This window comes from Amblyomma maculatum, chromosome 7, assembly GCF_055883805.1.
Source record: "Amblyomma maculatum isolate TAMU_Amacu chromosome 7, ASM5588380v1, whole genome shotgun sequence".
In the NCBI taxonomy this organism is placed as follows: Eukaryota; Metazoa; Arthropoda; class Arachnida; order Ixodida; family Ixodidae; genus Amblyomma; species Amblyomma maculatum.
Genome location: NC_139350.1, coordinates 12,278,994 through 12,288,471, shown reverse-complemented (window position 1 = coordinate 12,288,471; position 9,478 = coordinate 12,278,994).

The following is a 9,478-nucleotide window of genomic DNA, read 5'->3' as shown; positions in this document are numbered from 1 at the left end:
GCGCGTTCGGCGGCTTCCGGCGTGGTCCGACGGCGCCCGGCGCAGAATTCATCCGGATATGCATTTCGCGAGAGAGTGTTGCTCAGGGAAGGCCGCACGTGCACCCTCTGCGCTCATGCCTTCTCGCCTTCTGCGCATGCGCCTGTCCAGCTGCTGGCTTCTCTCCGCGGTGGAACCGGTTTCACTGTAGGGAGCCGGTTTCGTGTCTGGTGCTGCGTCACCGACTCGACGTATCCGACTTCGACCGGCAGTTGCCTGCGCGCCGAAAACGTCGGAGTATAAAGGCTGCCTGAGTGTTGACCTCGGACATGGACCATGCCGGCTACGTGGGGACCTCTTCGCAAAGGCGGGAGCTACTTCACAATTATATCAATTCCTTCTGTTGCCTACAAAGTCCTTAAACGCCTTAGTTTCTGCATTCAAGGTGGAGCCTACACTACTATGGAATTCTCCGTAAACCGCCAACTCTTTCTCATTACCGGTAATTCGGACGAAGCGCTCATACTTCCCATTGATGCCACTTGGTAGCGCAATACATCACACTCTAAACTTGGGCATTGTCATGATCCGTCAGCAAAAACTATACAAATAGAGTGGAGATTGCATCACATGAATACGATCGGGAACTAGGAACCTAAGGCCACTCTGCCGCAGCGTAACCAGTGTGCCACGTCTAACAGGTTGGCTTATTAGTGCCCCTTCCTTTTGTTTTCACAACAGCGAATGAATGCTCCCAAAACGAACATTTTCAGAACACATGGCGTAGTTAAATTCTGGTGTTCTGAAAATCTTTGTTTTAGGCACGAATTCATTCGCTGTAGTGAAAAATAAATTTAGAATAGACAAGGAGTTTACTCTTATATTTTCTTCGGCTGGCAGAAAATTGATCGTTACTGTATAATGTTTCCATATGGCATCCTGACCTCGCAAAGCACTGCCCAATTACGGCCCTTTGCACAGACTACCATTATTAAAACCTTCACGAGTGTGGAGATAAAAGTCCATCGGACACCATGATGCCACTGCTTTCCGATGTAATTAAACATCGTAAAGAACTGAATCATCTGATGAATTTGGGGTCATTGTCTGTAGGAGTATTTGGTATAAGCAGTGCTGGCTTAACATTCAGCTAAATCCCTGGTAAGGTCCGTCTTCTACTCCCTCCTTCAACCTTCCGCGATGTCGGGGTTTACCCAATGCGTTCTCGGCTTTTGGCCTTGGCTCTGTGTCCGTGACGTGGAAAGAAGGGGTTGACGCCCGGTGTAGAAATCCCTTAGAGTAGATAGGCAGCATCTTGCTGTTCGCATGATTTTCAGTAGGGAAAAGTGAGTGAGAGACTGGAGCAGGAGAGAGGTCTTACAAGCTGAGACTAGAATAACTGCCTGTTTCGAAGGCTGTCTTTCACACTCAGTGCGTAAGTCAGTGGCATCGTGATAACAAAAAAAAAAATCGGTTGTGGAAAGGAAAAGCTTAGTAAATGTTACATTTCGCTGTGAATACTTGACCAATGACTCGTGGGAAGTTGTCACGAAAGATGGAAGTCAAAACAGGAGTGATACGGATTAATCTCAAGCTACGTGCGACAGAACATACCTTGAATTAGCATTGCGCATGGCAGCCTTTTGCGCTTTACCTGCATATCCAAACACGGCCGCCATGACCTCTCACCACTCAAAAAGAGGGCTGAAGCAAGCAGTCATTAAAAGTTGATTGATTTCACATTTCCGCGAGACAGGAAGGCATATCGTGCATACGAGCGCCGTGTGTGCCTTCTAGAAGACAAAGAACTTTCATTTTCGCCGCGTTCAGCTACGAGTATGCGAGAGAGAAGCATAGTTTCTCACTTGACATTGAGATAAAGAGATTAGCCTTTGTAGAGGGTGTCCTGTTCGCGCCATCCACATATGCGAGGTCTTAAATGGTCCGAAAATGCTTGTTGAGACTCCTCAGCGAGTCTCACAAATAGTGTCCGCACTATGAAGATTCAGCAATGTACGCCGATTAAAAGAAATAATGACAGGGAAGGCTACTCTTAGGCAGGTGTCGAAGGAAAATTCCACGAGTGAGGACGCGAGCGCCATTTGAGGTATAATATTGGTAACTGCTTTATTAATTTGTTATGGCGGACACAGACAATCCCGGCGTTTGCTGCGGCGTTATATCATAAACATCCGCCTTGTTACGCAACACCGTAAGGGCCCCGTGGCATGTGGCACCACCAACAGAAGGGAAGCAGCGAACAAGCAGGCTGAACTGAACACCGCGCGGAAGCTTTGTGGTGTCGCCAAAGAGGCGGTGCGTCGCTGAACCGTATGAAGAGTCAAAAACACCTGGATCATTGAAACTGCGCAACAGAGCGTTTGTTTGTTTTTTATACCCGCTTTCATTTATCATTTTGCTTTAATTGGTTCGTTCCTACAGTCGAATATAGCTCAAGAACGAACTATAGATGACCCCCAAAGGAAGCCTCTCAGGATAGATTTGCTCATTTCTCGTACTTCGCTACTGGAAAATAAACGAGTTGAAAATCAGAGCTCGGACGTGCGACCGACGGCCTTGTGTTTGCTCGTCCTGCGCTATTTTCCTGTTGTTTAAACTGACTATAGATTGCTTTACATCGCATATTTCTGTAGAATACTGGGCTCATAGGTGCGTTTGCTTTATTTTTCGTTCACGTTAGCGCTCCCTGTTATAGAAAACAAGAAAAAAGCAGGAGAGTATTGGCTGTTCTGGTCACTCGAAATCCTGAGTATTAATAGGATGGAATTTTATGTGATAAAGTTGTACCGTTGTACATTTAAGCGTAGTCTCTAAACGTAGGTCGATCGCATCTGACTTTATACCTCTAATGCTTTAATTGCGCGGTGGTTGCCTGTGCCTGTCAGGGCTTAAATCCAAGTCAGGGCTTGGAGGTCTTACACCCCCCAGTAGTATTTGACAAAGAGATCTGAGGCCTTCCGCGCTCGAATTTAAAGACTCCATGAATATAATGTAGGCAATAATTTTTATCTGGTTGTCAGTGGTGGTCTGAATATTAACATTCCTTCTCTATCGTTTCAAAAACTTAGCAGTGTTTTAGAAAGATTCATTATTATTGTTACCGGGAAACGCGGAACCAAAGTGATGGGCTCACTGACAAAGACGACGACTGAGGAACGCGGGCACGACGAAGCGTTGAGAAAGAGGACGACGCTGACAGAGTGGATACTGCACGGCTACTGAAGTCTTAGCGTAGAGTTCAGCCCATCGCAGTGCCGTTACATTAAGTACATCCTCGTAACATCTTGGTGGAGGTCGCGGGTTCGACACAATCTGACGCTGGATCTCCGCAGTGGCCGTCACCTCGGAACCGTCACGATGACAACCGAAGCGGCTCCATCTACCTCCGCAACTCCAACTGTCGTCGTAGCCCACCCCCGTCACCCTGGCCCATTCTGCGGTACAGATGAGGTCGATGTCGATACTGGCTTTCGCTTTATGACCTTATTAGCCAGCACAACATGTGGGACACCACGCTGATGCTGGCCAATGTCATCTTCTACCTTACTGGCACGGCACGCGTGTGGTTCGAAACACATGAAGCAGATATACCCTCCTGGAATGTCTGCAAACAAAAACTCCGTGACCTGCTCGGAAAACCGATTGGCCGTCAACTCGCCGCCAAGAAGGACCTCGCCACACGTGCCCAGACATCTACCGAGCCTTATATTACGTATATACAAGACGTTCTAGCCTTCTGCCGAAAAGTTGATAAAGACATGACAGAACCCGATAAGGTGGGGCACATCCTCAAAGGCATAGCCGACGATGCCTTCAATAGTCTACTCTGTCGGGACTGTTCTACGGTGGACTCCGTTCTGCAGGTTTGTCGACATTTCGAGCAGGCCAAACACGGACGCATTGCACATCGCTTCGATCGGCTCCCAAACACTGCCCCTAGCTCCACGTGCGAGGATCTGCTGACCCTAAGGCAACCTTCTAACACTGAAAATGTGACCCGCATCGTGCGTCGTGAACTGGAAGCCCTCGCTCCTGCTGCATCCAACCCACCCTCCTCAGACAGCAACCTAGCGCCGATATCCCTTATTCAAGTCGTCGTTCGTCAAGAGGTTTCCAACTTGGGCGTCCCCTATAGCCACACCATGGAACACCACAGTTCGAGCCCCGTTCCTCCCATGGTCGCCACCGCTACGCAACGCAACACCTACACGCCACGCTACCGATACCGCATTCCTGATGAGTGGCGCAACCCTGACGACAGGCCGATCTGTTTCACGTGCTCGCGTATTAGCCACATCTCTCGTCACTGCCGCAGCCGCTGGACATCACCACCTCGAAGTTTTTCTTACATTGACCGCTACTCCGATTACGGTCACCTCCGTTTCACGCCTCGTTATGAGCCGCCCCGCACCGATACTACTCCGCCTCCTCCTGTGTCCAGTCGCTCTCCTTCCCCTCCAGCCCACCGTTCCCGTTCACCTCTTCCTAGCCGCAGTTCCTCGCCGTCCTCTGCCGGCCGCTTCACGGGAAACTAGCCAATGCAGCTCCCGGAGGTGACGCTGCATTGATACCCTTACTTCGAAATCCTCTACTGCCCATTTCTTCGCCCTGTAACCTCCTCTCCCTGTTCGCGGATGGTGTTCCCGTCTCCGCCCTCACTGACTCTGGTGCCCAAGTCTCGATCATGAGCTCATCGTTTTGCCGCCGCCTGAAGAAAGTACAGACCCCCGCCGCTTTGCCCACCGTTAGTTTTGGCGATGGCAGTACTGCTGCCGTCACTGGGCTGTGCACTGCCCGAGTCACCCTTGCCGGTCATCACATCCCTGTTTTGTTCACCGTCCTCAACCAGTGCCCTCACAATGTGATCCTCGGCCTTGACTTTTTAACGGCCCACTCTGCCCTTATCGACTGCTCCAGCGGCCTTCTTCGTTTGGACCTACCTGTCTGCTCAGAACATCCTCCATCTACACCCCGCCTTCGCTCTACCGAGTTCGCTCGCCTGCCCCTGACTCTGCTGTTTACCTACCTCTGTCACCTTTCCCGCCTGTGCCTGACGGTGACTATGTTGCTTGCCCTATCACCGAGGTCTTTCTTGACCGCAACGTTGTTCTTCCTCATCTCATCGTACGCGTTACACAGAACAGCACATACCTTCCTAACCTGAACTTCAGTATGTCACCACAAGTTCTCCCCGAAGGAATATCCCTTGCTACCTTGTCCCCTATCACAGACTGCACCATTTGTGCCCTCACTCCTGGCCCACAATCAAGTGTCCTTCCAACACCCGTACTCCCCACTACGATTACCGACCCTATTTCCGCAATGATTGCCTCTGACCTCAGCCCGAACACGCTCAGGACCTCCGCAACCTTTTGTTATCCTTCTCCGACATTTTTTAATTTGCTGCCGGTTCTCCGGGCCAAACATCAGTTGTGACTCACCGCATTGACACCGGCGATTCAAAACCTGTACACCGGAGGCCTTTCGTGTGTCCCATTCTGAGCGCCAAGTCATCCAGCAGGAGGTCGACAAGATGGTGGGCAACAATATCATCGAACCTTCGAACATCCCCTGGGCATCTCCTGTCGTGCTCGTTAGAAAGAAAGACAACAGTTGGCGCTTTTGCGTCGACTATCGACATCTGAACAAGATTACAAGGAAAGATGTTTACCCGCTGCCGCGAATAGGCGATGTCTTGGACTGTTTACATGGAGCCCGCTACTTTTCCTCCGTCGACCTTCGTAGCGGCTACTGGCCGATCTATGTTGACAAACAAGACCGCGAGAAGACAGCTTTTGTCACACCCGATTGACTTTACCAATTTAAGATTATGCCTTTTGGACTTTGCAACGCCCCTGCTACGTTTGAACGAATGATGGACTCCTTACTCCGCGCCTTCAACTGGACGACCTGTCTATGTTACTTGGATGACGTGATTGTCTTCTCGCCCTCGTTCGAAAGCCATCTTCATCGCCTTTCTTCCATCTTGGCACTTTTCTGCCGTGCCGGACTTCAACTGAACTCAAAGAAGTGCAGTTTTGGTCGCCGCGTGCTTGGCCATTTGGTGAATGCCACCGGCGTGCAAACCGATCCCGACAAAGTTCGCGCTGTCAGTGCTTTTCCATCTCCCCGTTCACCCCGTGATGTCCGCAGCTTTATAGGACTGTGCTCTTATTTTCGCCGGTTCGTTCCAAACTTTGTCGCTGTTGCACGTCCTCTCACCAATCTGCTGAAGAAAGACGTCCCTTTCTCATGGAGAGCAGAGCAGGCTAACGCATTCTCCACCCTCATCGCTGTTCTCACCAATCCTCTTGTGTTGGCCTATTTCAGCTCGTCTGCCCCGACGGAACTTCGCACCGACGCCAGTGGCCACGGGATTGGTGCCATTCTTGCACAGCGACAACGCGGTCAAAACTGCGTGATTGCCTACGCCAGTCGTCTCCTGTCGTCAGCGGAACAGAACTATTCTATTACGGAACGGGAGTGCCTGGCTCTCGTTTGGGCCGTTGGAAAATTCAGACCCTACTTGTTTGGCCAACCCTTCACTGTAATTACCGATCCCCACGCCTTTTGTTGGCTGTCTTCCCTCAAGGAGCCTGCTGGCCGCCTCGGCCGCTGGGCACTGCGCTTGCAGGAGTATACCTTTTCCGTTGTATACAAATCCGGTCAGCTCCACCAGGATGCAGACTGTCTGTCCCGTTATCCCGTAGATCCCCCTTCCTTATACTGACCATGAGTCGGACCCCTGTGTCTTCTCTATATCGGTCTTTTCCCACATAGCCGACGAACAGCGCTTGGACCCAACCCTCAGTTCTGTTATCGACCGCCTCCGCACACACAGCCCTGACTTCCCTCGCCCCGTTCTTCCTTCATGGGAATACGCTATACCGCCGCAACATGCGACCTGATGGCGCTGAGCACTTGTTGGTTGTTCCCCAACACCTACGCTCTGCCGTTTTCGAACAAATGCATGACGCCCTTACAGCTGGTCATCTTGGCCTCTCACGCACATACGACCGCGTGCGCCAGCGTTTCTTCTGGCCTGGACTCTGCCGCTCTGTCCAACGTTATGTAGCCGCTTGCTACCTCCGTCAACGCCGAAAGAGACCCCCTGTGCTACCATCTCGACACCTGCAGCCGATTGCTATCCCTACTGAGCCATTTTCTCGTGTTGGCCTTGACCTCCTAGGGCCCTTCCCCGAGTCCTTGTCAGGAAACAAATGGATCGCTGTGGCCACCGATTATGCCACGCGGTACGTGATCACTCGCGCCATACCAACCAGCTGCGCCACAGACGTTGCTGACTTCCTTTTGTACGACGTCATACTTCACCATGGTGCTCCCCGTCAACTAGTTACCGACCGTGGCCGCTGTTTGCTTTCCCGAGTTGTTGAGGAAATACTTCGTTCTTGCTCCATTCGGCACAAGTTCACCACTGCGTATCACCCTCAGACGAACGGCCTCACGGAGCGTATTAACCGCACACTCACCGACATGCTCGCAATGTACGAATCCGACATTCATAGCGACTGGGATATTAGTCTGCCATTTTTCATCTTTGCATATAACTCTTCGCGTCATGACACTGCTGGGTACTCTCCAGTCTATCTTCTCTTTGGAAGAGACCCCTTACGGCCCTTCGACACTTTGCTTCCCGCCGCTGGCCCCGTCACAACCTATGCCCGCGATACCATCGTCCGAGCCGACGCAGCTCGAAAGATTGCTCGTCACAATCTCACCATCTCTCAAGAAGCTCAAAAACACCGCTACGACGCTCACCACCGCGATGTGCACTATCCTCCCGGATCTCTGGTGTTGCTCTGGCTTCCGTGCCGTCGTGTGGGGTTGTGTCAAAAACGTCTGCCCCGGTCGTTCACTTCCGCGTGTCACCTTCAACCCAGACGCACCTCAGAGGAGGACTCCACAAATTTTGACCACGCGGGGATTTAATTGCTTCGCTGGCGCTTTGTGGATCAGTCTCGTCATGTCTGATGTGCGTGCCGGTACGAGTGCGTCAACGCTTCGGCGCAGACGCCTGGCTGTCTAGCCATGGTTAGCAAAGCTTGAGGGCAAGATAATTAAGTTTGACCTGGATAAACCTCCGCAGGTTTTTAATCCAGGAATGCATGTATAAGCTACGTTTGCAACTTCCTTTGTCCGTCACGGTTCCGCCCACAAAACTGTATATGACAACTTTAGGTGCCTTTCAGAGGCTCAGAGAAATTTTTAAAATCCTCAGTGATGTTTTTCGACCTATCACTTCAAACATATCGTGATATCATATCAAACATATCGCGAACGGATATTTTAATTACGGCTTACAATAACGACATTATAAAATGCAGAACATAGTCTGAGAGAATTTCTTGCACGTGTGCCCTGGAACTGTTAATGTAAATTGGTTCATAACAAAGGCACGTACATCAGTCCCATCTTCGTGGACACTCGAACCCAGGTCTAAAGGAAGGCAGGAAAGTAGCATTCAATGAAGTACCATAGTGGAGGGCTCAGCAATAATGTCGACTGCCTAGGCCCCGTCGCGGTGGCATTCTGGTTAAGACGCCCGACTATTGTTCCGCGGTATTCGGGTTTGATCTCGACTGCCGGCGACTGCGTTTCGATGGGGGCGAAAAGGATGGGCGTCCGTGTGCTTTGCGATGACAGCGCAGATTGAAGATCCCCAGGAGGTCCAAATGACTTGTAGCTCACCTACTACAACTTTGTCTTTTTTTCCGTTATCACTCCCACCTTCCTCCATCGCCTTACAGCGCGATTGAGTTGTCCAAAGTAAACATGAAGCATTGCGCCTTTTCTTTCCTGTAAACCAATTATTATTACTACTGTTGTCTTTAACGTGCGCTTATATAGCACAGCACACGAGCACATTTGCGTTTCACCCTCATATAAACGTGGCCGATGCCTTTCCGCGCACTTCATCCACTGCGGCAAAATTGACATCGACGCAAACCACAGTGGTTGCCAGTGTTCATGCGCCAGCTACTCGGGCTCACAGCGTTTAACAACCCACTACCAGAAGTGCATCTTGTACCGATTACATCTTTACAAGGCACGTAGATGCAACTAGGACGAACTATGCGTCTTCAAATACCACATTCTGTTCCTCGTTGCCCTGCGCGACAGCATTCCTTACGGGTGATTAAAACTAAGATATCTCACAATGTGTACTTTCTATATGCCAACAGAAGATGGGCCGGCACGCATGCTTTCCTGCAGTGAAATAATGTAGACGTAGCCCTGATTAGTTAACAAAGCTTGCGTCAGATAGCTATGTTTGACCATGATAATCTTCTGCCTGTTTTCTACATGCTGATGCGCTGGTTTCTATTCTTAGTGACGCAAGTTTCGATACGTATTGACCACATGGTCCTTCTTGCCCGCTCAGCCCGCGTTTTCTTTTTAAACATTTTCCCCGTTACTATGATGACCGGGTGGCGTGAATGGTTGAGTGGGCGCATAC